The sequence below is a fragment of the Schistocerca gregaria genome, chromosome 9 (genome assembly GCF_023897955.1).
Source record: "Schistocerca gregaria isolate iqSchGreg1 chromosome 9, iqSchGreg1.2, whole genome shotgun sequence".
Taxonomy (NCBI): domain Eukaryota; kingdom Metazoa; phylum Arthropoda; class Insecta; order Orthoptera; family Acrididae; genus Schistocerca; species Schistocerca gregaria.
In genome coordinates this window covers 77,400,895-77,425,512 of record NC_064928.1, presented here as the reverse complement: position 1 = coordinate 77,425,512, position 24,618 = coordinate 77,400,895, and the positions used below count along the sequence as shown (strand labels likewise).

The following is a 24,618-nucleotide window of genomic DNA, read 5'->3' as shown; positions in this document are numbered from 1 at the left end:
ATAATAGCTGAGCAGCTCATAAAACACATTTCTGTGCTAAGTGCTAAATGACGCTTGAGGTGTTGTCAATAATGAGACCACTGAACAGTGGGTGACTGCAAAGTACGTTTTGGAGTGATGCGTCCCGCTATACCCTGCGGTAACCCGACAGAAAGCTTTGTGTTCAGTGAATGCTGGAATACGTGTAGTGCCAACAGTGAAATATGGATGAGGTAAAATGAAATGAGCGTATAGCACCGTTGGCCGGGAGACCCCATCCGGCGAAGTTCGGCCGCCAAGTGCGAGTCTTGTTTCAGTTGATGCCACGTTGGGTGACTTGCGCACCAGTGGTGAGGATGAAATGGATGAGGATGACACAACACCCAGTTGCCAAGCGGAGAAAATTTCCGACCTGACCGGGAATAGAACCCGGCCCTGCTCGAATGGCAGGCAAGCACGTTACCACCCAGCTAAGCAGGTGGACATGGATGAGGTGCTTTTGTGGTAAGAAGGTGTCTTTTGTAGTTAGGATGTGGTTCCCTTTTGCACCAAAAAATGCAGAATGCAGAAAAATGGACATATTTTACAGCATTGTGTACTGCTTACAGTAGAGAAACAGTTCGAACACGATGATTGTTAGTATCAGATGAGAATCCACCCTGTTGTAAAGCATCTGTGAGGCAGTGGATTGTCAATAATTAACATTTGTGAAATGAACTGGTATGGCCAGAGCCCCAACCTGAACTCAGTTTAGCACCTCGAGACCCCAGCCTCCGATGTCACTACCTTCTCCGATTTCAGCTCTTGATGAAGGTCTGCCATTCATCTACAGGCATTAAGACGCCTCATTGAAAGTGTCCCCAGCAGAGTTCAAGCCATCATAATGATGAAAGGTGGACACACCCCATGTTAATGTCTGCTGAAAGATGCCCAGGTTTGATCGTAATCAAAAGTATCTGGTTACCCCCAAAAACATACGTTTTTCATATTATATGCACTGTGCTGCCACCTCGAGACTACCGACAGTTGATGAAGATCGTAATGTGTAATAGGCAAACATCTATCCAGACCATCACACAGGAATTCCAAACTGCGTCAGGATCCACTGCAAGTTCTATGACAGTTAGGCGGGAGGTGAGAAAACTTGGATTTCATAGTTGAGCGGTTGCTCATAAGCTAGACGTCACGCCAGTAAATGCCAAACAACACCTTGCTTGGTGTAAGGAGTGTAAACGTTGGACAATTGAACAATGGAAGAACGTTGTGTGGAGTGACAAATCACGGTACACAATGTGGCAATCTGCTGGCAGGGTGTGGGTATGGTGGACGCCCAGTGAACGTCATCTGCGAAACTTGCAGAGCCTTTCTTCCAGGAGTGCTAGTTCTGCAAGGTTTGCAGAAGAGCTTCTGTGAAGTTTGGAAGGTATGAGACAAGTTACTGGCAGAATTGAAGCTGTGAGGACAGGTCGTGAGTCGTGCTTGGGTAGCTCAGTTGGTAGAGCACTTGCCCGCGAAAGGCAAAGGTCCTGAGTTCGAGTCTCTGTCTGGCACACAGTTTTAATCTGTCAGGAAGTTTCAATTTTGCATTGATATTTGGAAAGAAGTAATGACCAATGTTGCAGTTTCTGTGCTGTACGATCAGGTATATCTTTTGCCAGATAAGAAAGGGCAGTCAGCAGTAAATTATCAGTCACAAAAAATTTTTTTCTACTGTACAGATATTGATGAAATGTTTTGACATCATGAATTATGGCTAAAGCCTCATTTTCCAACTGTAATTAACTTTAGCATTGTACAGCATTTTAGCTGCAAATTCAATGGCGCGTTCTGTGTTTTGCAACCTTGTGTCATAAAATTGCCCCTAATTCATGTGATGACATGACAACTGCAAGCAGTACTGGTTTTGGAAATCAAAATGCATAAGAATGGGCAACTAAGCAATACAAGTTATAATTTCTGAAAAGATTGTACACAAGGAACATTTTTACACTTAGATGCAATGTAAAGGGGTGGCTATTTGCACAGCATTCAAAGTGAAGTTGTAGTATTTCAGTTTTTCAATAACACTTGTAGTTTTTGTACATTTGTAGGAGAAGGTACTCTCTCTGTGGCCTCTAAATGCTGTATCGAGGGTAAGCACTATGAGTGTCAATGGCATGTCCCAAATATTCAGTATCAGTACTGAAAGAAGGAATGTTTATGTAAGTTACACTTGAGTCCTGCATCAATCAAAAACTTGAAAAAGATACTCAAAATTTTTGATATATTGCTGCAGAGTTTGTCCTGAGACAATGAACTAATCTAAATAATTTGATCAGGGCAGCACTTTTGATATCACTTGTTCAAGCAAGCATTGAAATAAAGAAGAAGCAGAGGCGCTTCAAAAGGGAAGGCATGATACAAGCTGACATAGATGACAGCTAATCTCCCCCCCCCCCCCTCCCCCAATCTATGGGACATTGAAGATAAGCATCGGTCAAATCAATTTCTGAAAAGAATCATCCATGTGCAAGGCAATCAATTAGCTCATCAATTTGTAGAAAGAGGAATGAAGCAATCACTGTCTGGGTTTCAACTGTGGCTATAAAGTTGGCACAAAGTCTGGTCTTCCTCTTCACATTTGTTGAGATTACATAGGTAGAAACCCATTGATTTGCAGAAACGTGTTTCAGAATTCTGATTTGTTCTCTTTTGTGAAGGTCAGAAGAAACTTCATCGCAAATGGCATTTGGCACCAGATGAGCAAGATAAAACTTAGATTTTGCATTGTCCTTGAGTATAATATGCTCGTGAAAATTCTTCACATGTTCTGGTGTGCCATTGAACAGATGTCCCTGTTTACACACAACTGATGAATACTAGAATAGGAAAGTTGAGTATCAATAGCATGCCCCTTATCCTGAATAGCTAAACCAAAAAATTCAAAATTATCCATGCCAAGAATATGGAACTGGAAAGTGTCTGAGTTACTATGAATGGCACTGATGTGGTCATATTTCTATATATTACTTGCAAAGTGCATATTCTAGCCACAGAAATACTTTCACTGTTGTTGGCTACGAGGTGTGGGTGCAATCTTTGTAATTGGGGGTGTCCAGTTGTGCCTAAGTATTTTGATTAATCACTGTGACTGGAGCACCAATATCTAATTGAAATGCTACATTTTGATAGCAAATCTACAGAGAGGAAAACAGTTTGTGGTTTTGGATGTAATTATATCTTCTGACTTGCAGAAGACTTTCAGTGTTTAAATTGTGACTTATGAAGCATTTAGTTATACTTCTATTGGAGGGAGAGCTGGGTAGAATGAAGCAAGTTTTGCACTGAGTGTTCAGCCATACGATTCTGTTGCTTTTGTCCATGGTTTCAGTGTGAATTGCCAGGAGGAGCAGATACAGATTCTGAATGAGAGATCATATTTATTTCTGTTTTTCTCAAGTCTACATTTGCGTGGATCAGAATTAACTTTGTATTTTCTTTGCATGCACACTTGCTGTGTGTGTCCTGATTTATGGCTGTGTCAACATTCCATTTAATGGAGGAAGCAGTTATTGCGGTCTTGCATTACATAGCATTTCAAACAAGACTTCAGAAGATTTAGCCGAGGTAGCAGCTGAGCCCATTCTGCTGTGTTTATTCTTTCACCTGTCATAGTGATTGTTGTATTCACTGTGATACTGGGGTTTGATTGATTGATTGATTGATTTCTTTATTAATCCATGCAACAATTTACATTGTGTGGATTTCGTCAGCAAAATCATATACAATACAATATACCTACAATTTATACACATAAAATTAATATTTACACACATTTTTAAGGTATCTTACATTAGTTTTATATCCTTATGTAATTTTCTTATAGTACTGTACAATTCTGGATTTCATATTATGATTGTTTCCTCGTGTATTACAATGCAGGCTACTTTAATTACACTACATGTTTTAATTCAGATAGTCCGTTACTGCGTAACTTTTATGTAATAAAAATTTTTTTACTTTTGTTTTGAACTCTCCAATTGTGTCAATATCTTTTATATTTTGGGGTGATTTTTTATATAATTTAACGGAATTGTACAACAAGCTCTGCTGATTTTTAACTTTATTTTTCTTCTCTAGATACAGATTGTACTGGTTTCTAGTTTCATAGCTGTGTACTAAAGAATTTTTAACGCAGCAGTCAATATTTTTTTTTACATACATAATACTGGGGACAGTTACGATTTCCAGCTTTTGGAAATGTACAAGGCAGTGAGCCCTACTGCCACTCTTGGTTATTATACGAATTGCTTTTTTCTGTAATTTGAAAACTATTTGAATATTTTTATTGTTCACTCCCCAAAATATTATTCCATAGGTAATAACAGAGTGTATGTAAGAAAAATATACAGATCGGACACATGTAGTATCACACACTGCAGTCAGAATTCTAAGAGCATAGCATGCTGTAGCGATTCTGTTACTAAGTATTTTAATATGTCCTTCCCACTTTAACTGACTGTCAACATGCATACCAAGAAATTTCATGTAGTCTACACATTCTATAGTTTCATCGTTTAACTTAAAGTTGTTATAGAGTGGTTTTTTGCAGACATAGAAGCTAACAGAATTTATTATTTTTTTATATTTTTTTATTTATTTATTTTTAAATTTAGTGTTAGTTTATTATTGGATGCCCACTCACGTACACTGTTTAGTGTTTGTTCAGCTTTTTCTTTCAGTGCATCTGGTGATTTGTCATTGATTAGAGCATTTGAGTCATCTGCAAGCAATATTGTTTGTCCATGCTTGATGCTCTGTGGGAAGTCATTTATGTAAATGAGGAATAGTATTGGGCCTAGGACACTACCCTGTGGAACACCTATATTTATGTAATTTGGGTCTGAAGTATACTTTACAATATAGTTTGAGCAACTTGAAATATGTGAGATAGTAACATTGTGTTACTCCAGTGTAATGTTCCTCACTGAAGTCTCCCACACTAAAGTTCTTATATGTATAGATGCATTTAATCTGGGTGCACTATGAATTGCTGTGGCTTAAATGTGTGCACCAGCCAATCAGTGTCTCAAGCAGTGAGGTCATATGGATTTATGTCCTCTGGTGGCATGTATCTATGGCACCCCTCATTAGAAACAACAAGTGATGAAAGGGCAGCCTCACCCTGGAGTGTGCTGGCATGACATTCAAAAGTGCCGTCTCTCGCATAGCTGTGAGTGGTGTGCAGTGTGCTGGGTGCAGTTGACAAATATTCCATTGATACTGCAAATAGCAATGTATCCTAATTGAACACTGTTGTTATTCCATCCAAGATTTTCACAGAGTGAGGTGATGAGTGGTTAGTGCACTGGACTTGCATTCGGGAGGACAATTGTTCAAACCCACATCTAGCCATCCAGACTTAGGTTTCCCATAATTTCCCTACATTGCTTGAAGCAAATGCTGAGATGGTTCCTTTAAAAAGGCATGGCTGATTTTCTTCTCCATTCTTTCCTCAGGTGATGGGACTGATGACCTCACTGTTTAGGCCCCTCCTCCAACCAGCCAACCCAGATCTTCCATTGTCAGATCTGTGGTCCAGTTTTACCTTCAATTTCGTGAAGTACTCCTAGGCAGTGAATCACTTCCATTGTTCATTTTTGGAGAGAATTTCCAGATTGTCTTCAAAGGCCAAACACTGTAAATGGATTTTATTTTTACATGGTCTGCCAGTGGTTATTTCTTCAACTTCTTTATCCCAGGTTCCTTCTCTTTCTCTGTCTTTTTTTTTTTTTTTTTTTCAACAGAATATTAAAAAACAAGAGGGATAGTCCATCTTTTTGTTGGACTCCTTTCCTCGTGTCAAAGGTTCAGATATTTTGCCTAAGCATTTAACTTTTGGTGAGATGTTAGTTAATAGCTGTTTGATAAGTTTTGTTGTTTCTCTATTTACTTGCATTTTAATTTTTATGTGGCAGTCACCATAAGTCGTCCCCCCCCCCCCCCCCCCCCCCCTACAATTGACCCATGACCCAGATATCGGTGGGAATCTCATGGTTTTTGCCACAAATTGTTTGGATTTTGGTGGTTACACTATCTTTCCCTGTAGCTGTGTAATTTTTTCACATATTGTTTGCTCAGTTGCTATCAAAAGTGTGTTCGACTTTCGGTGGTACAGAATTAAAAAGATCTTTGAAGTAATATGCTAGAAGTGTTCAGGTTTCTTTATTATTTGCAAAGTTCCTCTTCACCTTTTAAAACAGAGAGTAGGTGCCTCATAATATGTCAGTCTTCTGTAAATACTCTGTACAAATTCCATACATTGTCTTTCTTGAAATCTCGTACAGTTCCTGCTGCCATTCTGTTTTCAACATAATGACCTTTTCAGCTTTGATGACCTTTGAAGTCTGTTTGTGGATTTTAGTGAACGCATGCTACTTTTGTGTAGTCTTGCAGAAATTCCAGTTTTACCAGGTTTTTGTTGTAAGTTCTCTCACTTTTTCACATGGCATTCCTCAGAGGCGTGCCTGTACTAGGAAAGCTTTCAAGAGTATATCTTTAAGGTCAAGCCAGTTGGAATGGTTTTGATAGTAAATATTTAAAACAAAAGTGCCAGAGCCAATTTGTGAGTTTCAGCTCATTCTGGATGTGAGATTGTTAGGTTGAAACTTCAGTTTAGTTGGAGCCATGTGGTGATCAGAATGACTTATTCCAAAAGAACACTGCATTGAACCTTACAGACATTGCATTATTGTATTTTGTGCCAAAGCCAAGGTATTCTGACAATAAAACTATATGAGTCCCTCCCTGTGCAGGAATCACATTAATCTTCAAGCACTGTGGGAAAGAGATGTTGGGACATGTAAGTTTGAATCTGTCTGTGAAGCACACTCGGATAACCGAAGCGGTTAAGGCAACCTCTCACGTAAAGCGGAAAATTCAGGTTCGCATTGCAGTGTGACACAGATTTTTATTTGTTTCCAGTAAATTGTGTAGATGTGGAGGTACTGTATTCACAATTTTTGAATATGATTCAGGATTTAATATGGCTATAAATCCTCAGCAGTGTTTGTTTCTTTGAACATGCATGCATGTGAAGTTCAGTACTGAATTTATTATACTTCTTCAGACTGCAATTACAGTGCCAAATTGTAGTGATTTTTAAAGAAATGGAGCAGCTACTTCCCCTATGTAAGTTCTATACTTTCTCAATTCAATGTGATTTTCATCAGTGTATCTTGTTTCTTGTAGTACTGTAATGTGGATGTTAAGTTTATCTATTGCACCTGTTAGTTGCTTCAGTTTCCCAATCTTTGCTTCAGTTTACCAATCTTGAGAAGCATATGGATGTTCAATGTACTAACAAAGTATTTGTGTATTGGGCAAAGATGTTAGAGACTCTTTCACACATTTTCATATTGTGTTCTCAGTCCCCAAAATTTGGAGACTGGACCACCTACTGTGTTTTTATAAATAAAGGGTAGTTGCTTATTTGCAAATATTTCCAACATTCATTGAAGATAATAGGGAGATCAATCTGAGCTGGGGTTGCCACATTTGTCTTCCACAATACTGGGATAAATGCTTATTAGCAATTAATTATAGTAAATAAGGAATTGAAAAATACACTGTTCAGTCATATTAATGTGATCATAATCTATATCTAAAAACAAAGATGCCGTAACTTACCAAACAAAAGTGTCGGTATGTCGACAGGAGACAATAAAAAACACACAAACACACACACAAATTTCAAGGTTTTGCAACCCGAGGTTGCTTCATCAGGAAAGAGGTAAGGAGAGGGAAAGACAAAAGGATGTGGTTTTTAAGGGAGAGAGTAAGGAGTCATTCCAATCCCAGGCGTGGAAGGACTTACCTTAGGGGGGAAAGAAGGACAGGTATACACTCGCACAAACACAAATATCCACCCGCACATATACAGACACAGGCAGACATATGTAAATGCAAAGAGGTTGGGCAGAGATGTCAGTCGAGGTGGATGTACAGAGGCAAAGATGTTGTCGAACGACAGGTGAGGTACAAGGGGTGGCAACTTGAAATTAGCAGAGGTCGAGGCCCGGCGGGTAACGGGAGGAGAGAATATATTGAAGGGCAAGTTCCCATCTCCGGAGTAGTGATAGGTTGGCGTCAGTGGAAAGTATCCAGATAACCCGGACGGTGTAACACTGTGCCAAGATGTGCCGGCCGTGCACCGAGGCATGTTTAGCCACAGGGTGATCCTTTACCGACAAACACTGTCTGCCTGTATCCGTTCATGCGAATGGACAGTAAGTCTTAAGGTAAGTCTTTCCACTCCCGGGATTGGAATGACTCCTTACCCTCTCGCTTAAAATCCACATCCTTTCGTCTTTCCCTCACCTTCCCTCTTTCCTGCCGAAGCAACCTCGAGTTGGGAAAGCTCGAAATTTGTGTGTGTGTTTGTGTTTTTTATTGTCTCCCATCGACATACCGACGCTTTTGTTTGGTAAGTTACAGCGTCTTTGTTTTTAGATATATTTTTCCCGTGTGGAATGTTTCCTCCTATTATATTCTGACCATAATCTACAATTGATGTCAGCGTGCAGTAACCTCTCGTGGACGACAAGTGGCAGCTCTAGCAATGGAGGGCATGTAAAGTGTGTTGGGGTGGGGGATGTGAAAAATAGTGGAGTCGTTGTCGTAACACAGGAATGGAGCAATTTTCCTGACGTCCAAAATAGAGTGATCATTGGCTTTCAGGCCACATTTGTAAACTGTCCGCACGCTACCATGGTTAAAGTATACCACGGATGGCAAAATGACGCTATCCGAAACTGGTGCCAAGGCAACTGTGGTGCACCAGGCCCATACATGACAGGGGTCCACTACAGCTGCAGAGATGTGTACGGGCAAATAGACATGCAGCTATTGAGTAGCTGACTGCCCTTACGAATCAATGGGCTACCAGCAGTGTTTCCTCAATAACCGTTCCGTGAACATTGCTGCATGTGGGCCTCTTCAGCAGGCACCTGGTTTATGCACCCATTCTGACTACTGTTTGTTGGGGATGAAGTCAGGAATTAGAACACTAATATCACAACAGGGCATCCAGTGAGTGGTGACAGATTGTCTTTTCAGGTCAATCATGTTTTATGCTGCAGATGGCCACTGGCATGTACAGTGTTAGCCGGTCAGTGTGGCCGAGTGGTTCTAGGCGCTACAGTCTGGAACCGCGCGACCGCTACGGTCGCAGGTTTGAATCCTGCCTCGGGCATGGATGTGTGTGATGTCCATAGGTTAGTTAGGTTTAAGCAGTTCTAAGTTCTAGGGGACAGATGACCTTAGAAGTTAAGTCCATAGTGCTCAGAGCCATGTACAGTGTTAAACGACAGAAAGTAAACATTCTACAACAAATGTGAGAAGGGTCCAGGCTGGAGGAAGGAGCATCACGGTCTGCGGATGTTTCTGTTGCATTCCGTGAGTGATCTACATCTACATCTATATCCATACTCTGCAAGCCACCTGACGGTGTGTGGCGGAGGGTACCTTGAGTACCTGCATCGGTTCTCCCTTCTATTCCAATCTCGTATGGTTCGTGGAAAGGAGGATTGTCGGTATGCCTCTGTGTGGGCTCTAATCTCTCTGATTTTATCCTCATGGTCTCTTCGTGAGATATACCTAGGAGTGAGCAATATACTGCTTGACTCTTCGATGAAGGTATGTTCTCGAAAATTCAACAAAAGCCTGTACCGAGCTACTGAGCGTCTCTCCAGCAGCGTGATCCACTGGAGTTTATCTATCATCTCCGTAACACTTTCGCGATTACTAAATGATTCTGTAATGAAGCATGCTGCTCTCCGTTGGATATTCTCTACCTCTTCTATCAACCCTATCTGGTATGGATCCCACACTGCTGAGCAGTATTCAAGCAGTGGGCGAACAAGCGTACTGTAACCTACTTCTTTGATTTTGGATTGCATTTCCTTAGGATTCTTCCAATGAATCTCAGTCTGGCATCTGCTTTACCGATGATCAATTTCATATGATCATTCCATTTTAAATCACTCCTAATGCGTGCTCCCAGATAATTTATGGAATTAACTGCTTCCAATTGCTAACCTGCTATATTGTAGCTAAATGATAAGGGATCTTTCTTTCTGTGTATTCGCATCACATTACACTTGTCTACATTGAGATTCAATTGCCATTCCCTGCACCATGCATCAATTCACTGCAGATCCTCCTGCATTTCAGTACAATTTTCCATTGTTAACAACCTCTCGATATACCACAGCATCATCCACAAAAAGTCTCAGTGAACTTCCGATGTCATCCACAAGATCATTTATGTATATTGTGAATATCAACGGTCCTACGACACTCCCCTGCCACACACCTGAAATCACTCTTACTTCCAGAGACTTATCCCCATTGAGAATGACATGCTGCATTCTGTTATCCACGAACTCTTCAATCCAATCACACAATTGGTCTGATAGTCCATATGCTCTTACTTTATTCATTAAACAACAGTGGGGAACTGTATCGAATGCCTTGCGGAAGTCAAGAAACACGGCATCTACCTGGGATCCCGTGTCTATGGCTCTCCGAGTCTCGTGGACGAATAGCACGAGCTGGGTTCCACACAATCATCTTTTTCGAAACCCATGCTGATTCCTACAGAGTAGATTTCTAGTCTCCAGAAACAGATCTTGTCATTTTAGAAGGTACAACGGGTCAACACAAGCATGCATATGTTCTTGGGGACCATGTCAATCCCTGCATGCAATTAGTTTTTCCTCAGCATGATGGCATCTACGAGCAGGACAGTGCAACATGACACACAGCTCACAGTGTACTTGCATGTTTTGGGGACCACCAGGATCAATGTAATCTCCCCTGGTCACTAAATTCTCCAGATTTAAACCCAATCGAGAATATGTGGGATCGCCTTGGTCAGGCTATTTCCACCACGGATCCTCAACCGAGAAACCTAGTGCAGCTGCCCACAGCATTAGAGCTGCCATGGCTCCACATCCCAGTCAATAACTTCTCGAACCTCATTGCCTCTCTTCCTGCACATCTTTCAGTGATCTGTGTTGTGAAAGGTGGTTATTCAAGCTTTTGACAGGTGGTCACATTAATGTGACTGGACCATGTATTTGGCATAGTTTCCATGTGAAATGCTTTTACAGAGTCAAAGTATTTCAACATTTTATCACTGGAGATAAATCTATAGGATTCAGAAAAACTGACATTTACCATATTATATTGGATCTCAAGAATGGCCTTAATTTATGCCTAATTTTACTCATTTCTGTCCTCAGTCCAGTGGGCATTCATTACTAAGAACACTCTCTCTACACCAGCATTGTGGCCAGTAAGAGAGAAATAAAACTGGACTATTTTCAGAAGTTCAGAGCATTGCTCTTCAAACATAGACTTTTGAAGAATAGTACTCACGTTTTGCTAGCTAACAAACTTCTTAATTCTGCACTCTTTCTTAAAAGACTCTAATTTTGTGACCTGATCAAACAAAATACAGTTCACTAGTTTACTTACTTCAACAGTGAAGTAAAATATAATTGATATTTTTTGAATCTCGACCATTCAGATTGATCAGAAATCTGGTACAATTCCAGTTTCCCAGTATGTATGGCAACCCTAATGAAAGTCAACCTCAGTGTTATGAATAAGCTATTAAGTCTCAAATATTTCCCTGTAGATTTTTTTCTGGCATTTCATTTTTTACTTCTTTGTACACCACCATCTTCCTTTATCTGGACTTTGATAATCCCTACATATTTTTGTAAGTGTATGTTAGTGACAGAATTAAGTTCCACAATCTTATCTTTACAAAAACAAACTAACAACAAATTTACTTGGCTAAGACATTAGGATTTACTGATTTCATTTTTTATCTTAAAAACTTAATGGCATTGCTTTACTTCTTTTGATAGGTTTTATTTATATTATTTTCATGGAAAATGGATTTATTAAGTGTGCCTTGTGACTACATTACATTTTTTTATTTCATATTGTTTTCAAATAAAAATGCCTAGAAAATGGTTGAGTCCTTCTGAATACACTAGAACGGCTAAAAGACTGTGGACTATGCATTCTCAAGAATTCAGTTAAGAATGGGACGTGAGCCCTGCTGTGGCGTGTGAGGACATTAGTAACTACATAGGCTTCTGCAACCAGTCATGATGATTAAAATTCTTCTGGGTGTGATATCAAGTCATTGTGTAAAGTACTTCGATTATAAATTTAAAAACAAAGTTTCGACAATTTTCTGATGGCCTCTCTCAGGGTAAGACTGGTTGGGTTGAGGTAAGCTGACTCTGCTTACTGCAGATGATTGGTGCCAATATGTCACATTTTTTTAAAAATTCAATTGGTCCTAGAATATAATAGACTAGTCATAGCAGAAGGGGGAAGGCAAGAAAGAAGCCTCTGGGAAGCTAGCCAGCTTGTCGGCTATCGGCAACAGTCTGCAAGTCAGTGGACGGCTTCTGGTCGGCACGATTTCTTCCTCATGTGTGTGGAGATGCACTGACAATTTCCCTGTAGTTGTTTGTTAGGCTGTCACATCCATGCCCAATGAGGCTTCTGTCCCTTGACTGATCATGGGCTGTTCCAACTGGGATAGCTGGCAACCAGGATGCTGGATGATTGCAGCTGTCCTCTTTATTGATGTTGCAAGTCTGCTTAATAATTTCAGTCATCTCCCATGACCCTTTTGCCAGCACACAAGCTTCCTGAGACAACGTAGCCTGTCCACAGTCGTGGCAGTGTTCTTCCACCACTGATTTATTATGCTGTACTAATCGCACATGGTATTCATGGTCTTTTAACTTTGTAATGACTGGTGTCCCTGTCTCTGTTAGGTAGGCAGCTCTGCACTCACAACCTATGTTGTATATTCCTGCAGTACTTAGTTTATTGACTGCATCCTTGGTGGAATCTAACATGTTGTGGATCCTGTGGCTGCTGCAGAAAATCGGTTAAAAGCCTTGGCGACAAGGGACATTGGCTAGTGATTCACTGATGACCTTCACATATAGTAAGTGCACTAACAGAAGGTTCTCTGTCTTGCCCTGTTCTCTTGTTTCATTTCGTTTGGCCCTGGTCACATGGGTCAATCAAAGTTCAGTGACCCAATGGGAGTTGCTTCACCATGTTGAAATATTTTGATTTTTTTTAAATATGTGATTGCCCTATGATTGAGAAGTTCAAGATCGTTTTTAAAAAGATTTCACCTTGCACTGAATGGCGGGCATATTTATTTGTAAGTGCATGACAGTTTTTCAGTTTTGAGACATTAGTGTTAATTTTAATATCTCTGCACTGGGTTAAGTTAAAACACTGCAGTTCACTGATTGTTTTTAGAAAGCCTCCTCTACAACACTGTTTATTACTCAAAATATCCTAAATTTAAAAATAACCAGTCAAAATTACATACAAAGCTTGGAATTGAAAATTTAGAAAATCCATTTTTAGACCCAAAAATAACAACCAAGGGGTGATTTATCAGAGTATATTTTTTATCTAGTTATATATCATAAACTACTAGCCTTATATAGAGCAAGAGCACTAACAAATGTTTCCTTAATTTTTTATAATTTTTTGAAATTTTGTAAATCTTTATTTTTTGTAAGTTTCAAAAAACTTCAAAAATTTAATGATTTTGATGTAGATAGTCAAACTTGGTTTAAATTATGAGTAAGCTTGTATCATCAGTGTGCGAGTATTATGAGAAAAAAAATATATATTCTGAAGTACAATCAGATTTTTGGAAAACAATGCTCGCATTCACTCAAAGTTCATAAAAAGCCAGGTTTGAGGGACATAAAACTTGGGCTTGAGGGAAATTAAACTTGAACATTTGTCTTTGTTAAGTGTGAGGAAAAAGGCTTCCCAAGGGAAACTTAATGTGAAAGCTCAGGGTTGCCACAAGTTCTAGAAATCTCGGAATTTCAAGCATGTCAGGGAAATCAGGGAAATTTGAAAAAAACACTGGAAAATCTTGTTTTTGTCTCAGCAGATGAACTGGTTTGTTTACTGAGCTGTACAGCGTCGCTAGCTGGGGACAGCTGAGTATGTACACCACTTCCCTACTACCTCATTCCTACGGCTTCTCCCTTCCTGCCACTCCCCTCAGCTTGCAGTTAGTGCTGCCACCACTTCTTGCCACTAGCCTAGCAGCTGCCGATGAGAGGCAGGTAGGCGTGAGATGTCGTTTATTTGGATGTGATTCTCAGAGATTGTTGATGCAGTGGCCAAAGAAGGTGGTCATGTCCATGAAGATGTTAATTCTGAGAGTGTGATTGTCTTTTCTACATGTCTGTCTGCGGCTCATTGATCATGTATACGGTGAGTTGTTACCTATCCTCATTAGTATTGATTCTCAGAGTATTTGCGCAAATTATCTGTTGCGTGGATTGATCACCACAGTCTCATTTCATTGACATGGTGTCTGTGACACATGATTAGATGGCCCACAAGTGGATTTCAGTGACGGGTCAAGACCGCAGGCCATTCCTGGGATATTTCTAATGGATCGGGCCTGCCGATCTGAAGCTCGTCATTTCCCACTAATGAGCAGGCAGTGCCAATAGGCTCTAGTTTCACCGATATGTCTGCTGGCTGGGTTTGTCTGTGTATGGCGTAATGTGGTGGATTTTCGTGGTTTGTCCCAGGACCCAGGACTGTGGTGCTCCTCGGCAGGCGAGAGACCTCGGGCGATGGATTTCAGGAATTGTGACTGTCTCACCACAAGTACATTGTAGAGAGTAATGTTTTATAGACATCCTATTTATTATAGTACATTTATTCACTTCATACGTAGTTTATATGTTAGATAGTATGGACAATTAGAAGAAAAATTGTGGTGGTCACTGGCAGTTTGGACGCTATGTACTCACATATTTCTCAAAAGAAAAATCACACAACACCTGTAAAATAATAGACATAACACAGTGACTAAGAACCGACAATAACAAACATAGCAAAACCAAGATTTTATTGGCAGTCACATTTAGTGTTGGTTTACACAACTCTTCCCTGCCTTATATTCTTTCAAGAGACCTACTTTTTTCTGAGATTATTTATGAAAGCACTAAAGGTATTTTTAATTTGTCTTGCGATGCCAAGGAAACGCGTATTTTTGTCACCAAATGTGTGTGTGTGTTTTTTTTAACAAAACAATGACAGTGGTGTTTAATGAAACACACATGCTATTTGGCTTGCTTTCTCCATCTAAAGAAATTTCATTTGAAAAGATGTGATGTTAGTACTTAAGATTTGTGCTCATACTGGGAACAAATACAGAAGTTCCAAAAAAATGGTTCAAATGGCTCTGAACACTATGGGACTCAACATCTGAGATCATCAGTCCCCTAGAACTTAGAACTACTTAAACCTAACTAACCTAAGGACATCACACTCATCCATGCCCGAGGCAGGATTCGAACCTGCGACCATAGTGGTCGCGCGTTTCCAGACTGTAGCGCCTAGAACCGCTCGGCCTCAGCGGCCGGCAAATACAGAAGTTCTTACATATTATTGAGATATCAGAATTTGTCAGGGAAAAAATCTGAAACTTGTCTAGAAATCAGGGAAATATCAGGTAATTTAATTTCTGGAAACTTGAGGCAGTCCTGAAGCTATAAATACTCCCTGTGCCCAAATTGTTACTCAGAAATATTTATCATAAATCTAGAGCCAGAATCATGTAATCTTGTTAATGTCATATTTCTAATGAGGAAGTCATTAGCAATCAGGATTTTTCTTGTTTTAATTTAGATCTATCTCCTGCTTTGAGGGGGTTGTTTGGGGGGTAAGAAACCAAAATGTGAGGTCATCGGTCTCATCGGATTAGGGAAGGAAGTTGGCCATTCCCTTTCAAAGGTACCATCCTGTCATTTGCCTGGAGTGATTTAGGGAAATCATGGAAAAACTAAATCAGGATGGCCGGACGCGGGATTGAACCGTCGTCCTCCCGAATGCGAGTCCATTGTTCTAACAACTGCACCACCTCACTTGGTCCTGCTTTGAAAATAAGCAAATTGAGTAGTGGAAAAAGAAAAGCTACTATTGAAAGTGAGAAATAATGGATTTCAGACAAAATTAGAAAAGACTTAAAATCATGCTTTAATAAAGCTGATACCAACATTATTTCTAAAAAGAAGAAAACGTTCTTCCAAAATCATTTGACACTGAATATTTGAGCTTAACTGAGAAACTAAAAAGTAAGTGTCCAGTGACACTTAAAGGGGGAAAAGTTAAAATTATTTGTTTACTCCCAGACTCATGGTCAAGAGAAAAAAATAGTTCATGATTTCAAAATTTCTGATCGTTTAGTTAGACTGACTAAAATTAGTGAATGAGCAAGGTATTCTGCTAGGTTTTGGAGAGAAGAAAAGAATAGGTATAAGTGAAGAAACAATTGAAAATATCCTGTAATTTTTTGAAGGCAATGAAACAACAGAATGTGCCATGGTAGCAAAGATAGAAAAAGAGTTGATATAAATGGAGTTAAAGCAACAAAGCAGAAACGACTAGTGCTGTCAAATTTAAATGAAGTTAATGCAGCTTTAAAAAATGCTCATTTTGAATACAAAATTGAATTTTATGACCTTTGCCCAAAGTATTGTAATTTGGATGGCTCCTCAAGAACACATTCCATATGTGTCTGTTTTATATCATCAAAATGTCAAACTGATTACTGTGGGAGCAAAACTTAGTCATGTTAACGACAGAGAGTTATTAGATTTAATGGTCTGTGACTCTATGGCTGTATGATGAGTTTATGTGTTGAATGCCCTGGTAAAGAAACTGCTCTTGGATTGTTTAACAAAATCTGAGGAAGAAATGCCTGACAGTGTTATCTTCAAACACTGAGTCACAAGTGACAAGGCTGAAATTATAACAGTGATTAAACCTCAGGAAGAATACTTTCAATCTTTAATAGAAAATCTAAAAAGTCCACACTATGTTTTTGAAATCAAGTTTTTGAAGAGCAAAAGAGCACAACTTGATGAAACTGTATGCATAGTGCTAGCTGATTTTGCAGAAAACTTTACATTTGTGGTTCAGGATTATGTACAAGGGTACCCCTAGATTAGTGACCAGGCAACAATGCATCCATTTGTTCTATACTTCAAAAATGAGAAAGATTAAGTTTGCATTTCTTCAGTTTGCATGCTAGGCAACTACTTGGAGCGCAACACTATGGTTGTCCATGTGTTTCGAAAGTGTGTAACAAATTACATAAAAGAAAAATTGCCTAAGGTTGAGAAGCTCATATACTTTTAATGTGGGTCGTCAATACGAAAAGATAAAGAATTTTTCAAATCTTTGCAACCAAAAAGTAGAGCTCAGGTTGGTGGCTGAATGGCATTTTTTTGCTTCTTGCCATGGTAAAAATGTATGAAATCAAGTAAAAAGTACAACAAACCTGAAGGGAGTAAAGTCTTCCTACAAAGAATGACCGAAGACCAAATTCTTGTAATAGAGGACATGCATGCCTTTTTCAAGGATAATATTAAAGGCATCACCTATTTTCTCATCAAGAAAGAGGTAGTTCTTCATATCAAAAAACACTTCAAAACAGATTTGAATATGGTATAGCAATGAAGGAACAAGGCAGTTCCACAAATGGCTTGGCATAGTAGAAAACTTAGTTCGATTCTGTGTAATATCAGAAACTGAAATTTAAAAGGATCACTGTGTCAGTAAAATTACACCTCTGTTTTTAACAGTGAATGACATAGTGGAATGCGTGTATGATGGACAGTGCTGGTTTGCACCGGTTGAAAGAATAAGTTTGGAAAACAATGATGTTTTTGTGCATTTTTACCACCCTGTTGGCTCAAGAACATCATTCAATAAATCTGCTAGTGATAAAGTTAGGATACCACTGAAAAATGTATTAAGGAAGCTTTCATTGCTTGAACTTAACCACAGAAACTGGGAGGTCTTATTCTATATCACAAAATCTGTCTGAACAAATAAGTGTTATTAATAATCATCTCTAGTATTAGGAAGCATCAAATCTCAAAAGTATGTCAGCAGTAAATATTCATTTTAAATTTGTCAAGGTAATATAAATGTTTAGTTCAGTATTTTTTTGAGGTTTTGCATATATTTCAGCACCTTAACTGCAGTAATAATTGATTACATATAGCCAGTATCACACACGAATTAGGCAACAGCCATAAGATCACGTGCTTTGTAGTGTGAATTATTTCCTAATTTTTCAAAAATTCATATCTTTGTTCACAGTCAAATATCAATGTTGAAATTTTTGCAGTACTTTGCTATCATACAGGTGTACAAAAAACAAACCTCAAATTTTTATATTCAGTTTCACTATAGATAGATAGCCCCAAACTTTACAAAAAATAAAATTTTTCAAAATTAAGGAAACATTTGTTAGTGTTCTTGCTCTGTATAAGCTCTGCTCTAATTTATAATATCTACTTAGAGAAAAAAATACTCTCTCATAAATCACTCCTTGGTTGGTAGTTTTGGTTCTAAGAAGTGGATTTTCTAAATTTTCAATACCAAACTTTGGAGGTCTTTTGATAGGTTATTTTTGAATTTAGAGTGTTTTGGGTAATAGTGTTGTAGAGGACACTTTTATAAAAACAGTCACGTCAATTGCAATGTGTAACTTAACTCAATGCAAAGATATTCAAATTAACACTAATGTTGCCAAATTGAAAAACCGTTGTGTGCTTACAAGTAAAAATGGCCACTATTCAGTAACAGTGCAAGGTAATTCTTTAAAAACTGTTTTGAACTTCTCAATTTTAGGGTAACCACATATAAAAAAGTCAGATTACTTAAAAATGGTCAAGCAACCAATTTAATTTTTATTGGATCGCTTGACTTGAATTGACGTACATGTGATATAGCTCCCTCAGTTCTTCTTTGAAGTTGTTTCTGACGCTTAACTGATAATGCACAGGCAGTGTGCAGAACTGAATACTTCTGAGCTGGGTGATGGTGGCTGTCTGTGTGGAGATACTGGTTTATGTGGGTTTGCTTCTGGCACACTTTGTGCTCCAGTGTACCATATGCAGTTCAGTATACCTCTAGGTCCAAAAATGGTAACACACCCTTGTTTTCAGTTTTGTGGTAAACCTGTATATTCTTCTGCAGTCTGATTAAATTCTGAAGGAGGCTTCTCAACTCTACCTCCCCGTGTTGCCAGATAACGAATGTGTCATCTATATAGCATAGCCAGCAACGGGGTCCGTTGGTTCGTTGCTCAAAATCTTCTGTGAAGATGTCCATAGTGACCAGGGAGAGCAAGCAGCCCATTGGCATTCCATCTAATTGCTTGTAATATTTTCCCCCTAATGTGAAGTACTTTGATGATAGGTGTAAGTAATCTCATTTACCAGATGGGTTAACAACACCAAAGAAGAATTGGGGGAGCTAGACCACATGTTTCATGCCAGTGGTCATGACACCGACTTTAAAAGAAAGATGACAAAGGCCAGCCAAACTAAAAAAAGAGAACAGGGCCAGGAAGAGAATCTTTCACCATTGTACTTACCATATGGGAGGAACATCAATCAATGGGTAGGTAATGCCATCTGCCAATGAGGTTTCTAACCAATTATTCGTAGCAGTCACAGGATCATCAACATCCATTCACAGGATCCACAAGGATGCAATCAGGAAAGTAAATACTGCAGGAGTATACGAACTATGTTGAGAGTGCAGAGCGGCATACATAGGGGAGACAAGGAGACCAGTTAGCACACAAATAGCAGAACATGAATGCTTTGTGTGATTAGCACAGCATAATAAATTTATGATAGTGGAACACCACAGTGGTTATGAACAGCCTATCTTGTTCCAGAAAGCCTGTGTGCTGGCAAAATAGTGATGGATGCACCAATGAAAAATTTGAGAGACGAGTACAAACTTGCTGCATCCTGGTTGCTAGCTATCACAGACGAGCGGGCCACGATTGGTTATGAGGCAGAGAATTCATTGGGCACAAACTCTGTCACCTGCACTGATGAGATGGCTAGCCCACCAGTAGCTTCTTTCCTGCCCTCCCCCTTCCATCATAACTAGCCTACTATATTCTAGGGCCAGTAAAGTTTCAAAAATGTAATGTATTGACACTGATTGTCTGCAATAAATGTTCAGCTGTCCTCCACCAAAACAAGTCTCGTCCTGAGGAAATTCATTGTAATATGGTCAAAACTTTGGCTTTAAGTTTATAATTCAAGTTTTTTTTACAATGACACCGTACAACACTCAGAAGAATTTTAATCATTAACCTTTTACTCATGGTTTGTAAGCTCTTTCCAAAAGCAAGACACTACAAAGCTCTGGTTTGAGTGTGTCATGCCTCATATCACTCCTCAGAACCATTCACTCATAGAGGCTTAATGTGACTTCTCTATAACCTCTAATGTAATACCATAGAAGCAGAAATGTTGATGGAAGTAGTGCAGGTGAATGAGGTTTTGTATCACTAACCATTTACATTTTGTTTTGAAGTGCATTATTCCCAGTGAGCTTATGTTTTGCCTTGGCTGTAAACAAAGCATAAGGCCAAATGCTGCACGTTGTGGGTGTGAACCATAGTGTCACTTGCTTTTTGCATGGCCAGCTCTATGTGGCTCTCTCCCGTGTTAGTGAAGAAAACAAGCCCTTCGTTCATGTCCCCAAACATCCTACTTCAAACATTGCATAGAGAGAAGCTTTATAAGTTAAAATTAATTCCACACATATGGAGTCTTGGGCACAGCTATAAATAAATGCGGGGTTTATTAGTTAGTGGGGAAATGTAAATATAAATAAACAACATTTGTTTTCATGCAAAAAGATGTCATTTGATATGAGGCTACCCCTCCCTTCTCCCTCCCTTTCCCTCTCTCTTCTTAGAAATTTCAGTTGCATAGTGAATAATAATAATAATAATAAAATATACAGGTCTTAGAAAGGTAAATCAAAATGCAATTATGTGGTGAAGCATACAGAAATAAATACATCAGCCCTTAAAACTATCAATAATATTTCCAACTGTGTGAAAGAACAGCTTTACACACACACACACACACACACACACACACACACACACACACACACACACACACACTCACACACACACACAAACACACAGAACCCCAAACTTAACAGTTGAAATTTAATTCCAGCTTCTAAAACAAGTGCCGCTAATAATTTACAAAATTCTAAATTCTTCATAAACAAGATGATTAATGCATGAGAAGTAAGTGTTTGATGCTTGTGGATTGGTTCCATATTCAACCAGTTTGATTTCCCTATGTACTGAGGCCAGCTGGAGATGTGATCAATGTCCTCAAGCTCCCCACAGTCGCAATATGTCAATTGTATGAGGTCAAGTCTGTAAAGGTGTTCTCAGTGGCAGCATTGATTGAATTTCAACCTGTTAATGATTCTCACAAACTGTCTCGCAGTACCTATGTCAGGTGAGTTGCAGTTCAGAACTACTTAAGCAGCATACCATTGCACCTGGTGGATTCACTTTTACTGGGTGTCATGGAGTAAATCTTCAGTCTTTCATGCTCTGTTTCAGTCCTTCCTGGCCAAGCCTGCAATCGTAGCAATGAGATCTTCCACGGGAATGCATTGCCCTTGTAGATGAGTAGTCATCATGTCCTTAGCCAATAGCTTATTTTTTTATTCCCCCACAATCCCACCATGACCCTTGATCCACACAGTTCGATACAATCCATTACAGCAGCAGCTATTTGCTATATAAGGTAATATCTCCTTTTTCTCCTTACTAATTGAGTAACTGCTATCACCGCAGAGAGAAAGTCCATGAATTTGACAAGATGGTCAGCAGCTATAATCAAGTGAAAATGTAGTGCTCTGTCAGTGGCTGGGAGTACAGCCATGTAAATTGTCACCACTTTTGATAGACGAATTAGTTCACTCTTGTTATTTTTAATATCAAAATAGACTTAGCTGACGGAGTCTTGTGTTTGGATGTATTGATATACACCCACAACACTTGCCCATTGTTCACGAAGTCTTTCTAATTACTTGTTATTGATTATTGGATTATCAGAGTAGGCCAAATTAATGCATATGTGTAGCATGTGGTTGATAATTTGATACTCTTGCTCAAAGCAAGTTAAAAGTCATATTCTTTGACTGATGTGCTGGTACTTGCTTAGTTATGAAAATAACTTCACAAGCAGCTGTGGTGATTTATGTATCCACTAATGAGTAATGGTCTATGTAGCGTAATGCTACAAAGTTGCAAATTTTGTTTTTCAGCACATCGTCAAAGGATTGGTGTTTCAGAGCAAATATTCTACTGAGGTATTGTCTCCATTATGACCAGAATGCTTCCATTGTTTCAGCTAAGAGTAGTATTGTGAATATTTGTTTTCTTAAATTTTATAAAACAGGTACTGATCATTCCATATCTTATCAACTCACGTTATTTGGGTCGATGGATAAAAACAATAATAACAGCAACAAAATAATAAACTACTGGCCTACTTAATTCAACCAAAAATTAATGTTGGCAGATTTCTTGTGGTTCGTTCACATTTAGGCCCAATGTGCAGAGTTATTCTAAACGATGGACCCATTTTCAAAACTTCGTATTTATTCAAGTACAAAATCAAAATGAACAAGCTTTACACCAATGAAAAGAGGAAGTTTCAAATTTTTTTTCATAAGGTTTGGTATCCATTTAATAAATTTAATAATTTTTAATAATTTTTAATTAATTAGTTTTTAATAATTATTTAATAATTAGAAATGTTATGAATGTTCAATGTGGCCACTGTTGGCTGCATGGCAAACATCAACGCAGTAGCCAAACTCGTCCCATACATGCGAAAACATATCTGTTGTTACTGAGTGCATGGCAGTAATGATCCGGTTCCGCAGACCATTCAGAGTGGTTGATAGAGGCGGAACATGAACAGCTTCCTTCACATAACCCCATAAGAAATAGCCACAGGGTGTGAGATCAGGAGATATCGGTGGCCAGGTGTGCAGAGCCAGGTCCTGAAGTCCTCTGTGACCGATCCACCACTGAGGAAGGGAGTCATTCATAAACCTCGTACCTCATAGAGCCAATGGGGCAGAGCTCCATCCCGTTGGAAAATGAAGTCCTAGGAATCTTCCATAACTTGAGGGATCAGCCATTGTTCCAACATGTTCAGGTACATGATTGCCTTTACAGTTCTTTCCGCAAGAGATGTGGCACAGAACACATTGATCTTTGGTGAGTCTCTTTCATGTTGCAATGGTGAATGTGGATTTTCCAAGTTTCATATTTGAACATTGCGACTGTTAACTTTTCCACTAAAGTGGAATGTCGATTCATCGCTAAAAATTACACAGTATAGAAATGCGTCCTCCTCTTTCTTTGCTAGCACATAACCAAAAAATGCTAGACGTTTCTCTTTGTCATTGGGGTTGAAAGCCTGCACAGGTTGTAATCGCTAGGGCTTGTACAGCAAACGCCATCTCAGAACTTTCCATACAACTGGTTGTGGTATTCAAAGTTCTCGACTGGCTCTATTGGTAGACATACTGGAACTGCACACAAAATTTTCTTGAATCAGTCGGACATCATCCTCTGACACACAGCTGTCAGCCTGTGCTTTTTTCCTTTGCACACACTCCCAGTCTGTTTAAATCAATGGCTAATGCTTTTGCAAGTTGGTGGTTGAATACCGAATTTGGTACGAAATGCCCGCTGCATTGCAATTTGCAACTCACTTTTCACGAACTCAAGGAAGCAGAAAATCTTCTGCTCCACAGTCATCGTCTCACTCACCACTGACAGTAAAACAGAATGACGACCCCATTGCCATGCAAACTCTGCCAGCTGCTTCTGAAACCATCACCCACTGCCACTCGCCAAAATCTTTGAAACTTCTTCTTTTCATTGGTATAAAGCTTGTTCATTTTGGATTTGTACTTGAATACATCTCAGTGAACACTAAGATGAAAATCTCCAACACAGTGATAAGCCCAGCAATAATGTATGGTTCAGAAACATAGTGCATGACTAAGTGAGAAAAGGAAAAACTATTAATATGTGAAAGAAGAGTAATGAGGAAGATATGGGGACCTGTTTTAGATAATGGAGACTGGAGGAGGAGGAGGAAAAACGAGGAAATGTACCGTCTGATGTGACAACTAACTATCCTACAGAAGATACAGAGCAAAAGAATGCAATGGGTGGGCCATGTAGCCCGTATGCAAGATGAAAGACAGGCAAAGGTGGCACGCGAGGGGAAACCAAACGCCCCATTGGATGCCCAAGGCAGTGCTGAATGGACGACCTGCTGAAGGAGCTTGCAGTCCTGTGGATTGAAGACACCTGGAGGAACCAGGCACAAAGTAGGAAGGAATGGAGGCAGCTTGTGGAAGCAGTGCGTGGTCTGCAGGGCCTGTGATCGCTGGATATCTTCTTGGACGCATATTAATTTTTGAAAATGGGTCCATCATTTAGAATAACCCTGTACTTCAGTCTGGGTGTAAATGATTTTTTTCAACTCTGTCCCAAGACATATCAAGCATCTGTATCTATGAGATTAACTTGCCCCCTAATTAATTTTTAATTCAGGGTGTGAGGTACATAAAAAGTATTTTGCACAGTACTCTGGTTGTTAAGATAAATGACCTTGT

The 24,618-nt window shown here is 39.2% G+C and overlaps 1 protein-coding gene across 6 annotated transcripts in view; it reads left to right on the top strand.

Annotated features, from left to right (window-relative positions):
• The window catches only part of LOC126291728 (uncharacterized), a 200,238-nt gene that overhangs the window by 127,076 nt on the left and 48,544 nt on the right, over positions 1-24,618 (top strand). The gene's annotated exons all lie outside the window — the stretch shown is intronic.